Genomic DNA, 2,016 nt, shown 5'->3' with positions numbered 1-2,016 from the left:
AATGTGTTTCGGAAGTAAATTAACATGGTACTTAATTTCTATCACAGTAACAGTTGAGTTTGATGAGTGTACTAGTTAGCGAATATCTTGTGATGACTCTGCTGTTTGAGGCTGCTGTCTTTTTTATGTTTTAATTTTTAATGGGTACATAAGGATGAGATTTTATTCTGTATTTAATTGTGATCACATCACGTATAGTGTGCTTGGTGACGGTGTGTGAATGTTGTAATTTTTCAGGTTATGTTCGTAACAACTAAATACCTGAGTTGTTAGTGCTTGTTTTTGGCCTGATCGTTAAAATCGCTACGTGTATCTTCGTAAAAGAAACGGCTGAGTGTGTGACGTGCTGTCAGGAGCAGTTTGTCTATGAAGTAATCTCCTCATATACTTCGTGGCTAACGAGAAAAGGCGGACAGTGAAATTCAAAGGTTGTCCATGTTAGTACGGTTATTTTGACTTACTTAGCAGTAATAATGATTGTGATGATAATTTTCTGTGATGTGATGTAGACATAAAGCAGCTCCAGATCTTAGGGCTAACGTAAGCATTTTTTAAAGTGCCCACAGTTACATCATTTCATGGTTTGAGTATGTTCGCATGAAAGGAAATGCTGCAATTCTGTTGCATTTTGTTAGTTTTCACTGTGCTTTGATTATTCGTGTCGTTAGTATTCGTGTAATCATATGTAAATACCAGTTTGTTGTAGTGTGTGGGTTTTAATGGAGTTCTGTATAAGAATACTGCAACGTCATTTACGAACTGGCAAGATACAAGGTACAGATTAACTATAATCTGCCTAACGTAAAGCATTACATGTCATCAGATCTCAATAGATCATTCATCATATTTACAGTTAGTATGAAGTCGTTTCAGTAAATCAGTTTTGTTAGAAAATGCTAACCAATGTTTAATCTTGATGGTAATCAAGAATGAGAATTTCCACATTGCAATGTGCACTCTACAGTGCAGGTATTGGTTTCCTTTAATAGCAGGTAAAGATTCTAAAATGATGACGCTTCCTGTAAATTGGGCATACATCCGTGAATGAATACAGATGAAGTAAGTTTCAAGGTAATGCCTACGTTGAAAATGCATATTCACTGATAAACAATCCGTAAATCCGGATTTTCTTCATGTCCCTATCACACTGAAATTAACACAATGAACCAAGTATAGAATGAAATATTTGATGTTATTAAGTAATATCGCTGCAATCTATTGACTGCTGTGATTGTTTGTAATGCTGAAGTTAATGCATGCACACAAAATTACACATCTTCCATAATTGTCACAACAGGATGGTATCCATGAGCCAGTGTTACAAAGAAGCAGTAGCAAATTTAAATGCTCTGTTTCCATTGCGTGTTATTTTATGATTGTTCTCACTCTTCATGACCTGCAAAATGTGAATAAGTTTATATCAATGAACACACTTTTCCTCAGCCACTTTGCATCTGTTTCGTGTGTAATCACCCATTTACTGCATGCAATATATGAGTGACAATACTGCCTTTGAGCTATACCTCATGGTAAAAACAGAAACTGAGTGGGCCAAAAACTTTTCTTATCTGATTGCTTTTTCTTTTCAGACTGTAGAACTGAAGCGATGGACCAGGAGCCAACTAAATGGATAAAAAAAGATGAAACTGATGAAGTACAAACTGAGTTACACTTCATAGTAAGTGGCTTACTTGTATTTCTTAACAGGGTTTCATTAATTTCTGTGTGCAGTGTGATGCGTGAATACATACAATTGATGTCATACAGCTGGAAACATGAATAATTCGGCACAGTGCATTGAAATAAGCCTTGTATTAAACCTCACATAGAATTGAGCAAGAGTTTCAATTTAATGGTTAGTAAACATGCAAAACTTTTTTAATGCACAACCCAATTATACTGATAAACTGGTTGCCATAAAGTGGGTATATTCTGCTCTGATACACTTCTTTTGAATGACAACCTTAATGTGCAACTTAAGAATGATTATGACCGTAGTGAACCTTAGCAGTGCCA

The sequence above is a fragment of the Schistocerca piceifrons genome, chromosome X (genome assembly GCF_021461385.2).
Source record: "Schistocerca piceifrons isolate TAMUIC-IGC-003096 chromosome X, iqSchPice1.1, whole genome shotgun sequence".
Classification (NCBI taxonomy): Eukaryota; Metazoa; Arthropoda; class Insecta; order Orthoptera; family Acrididae; genus Schistocerca; species Schistocerca piceifrons.
This window is presented reverse-complemented; position numbering follows the sequence as displayed.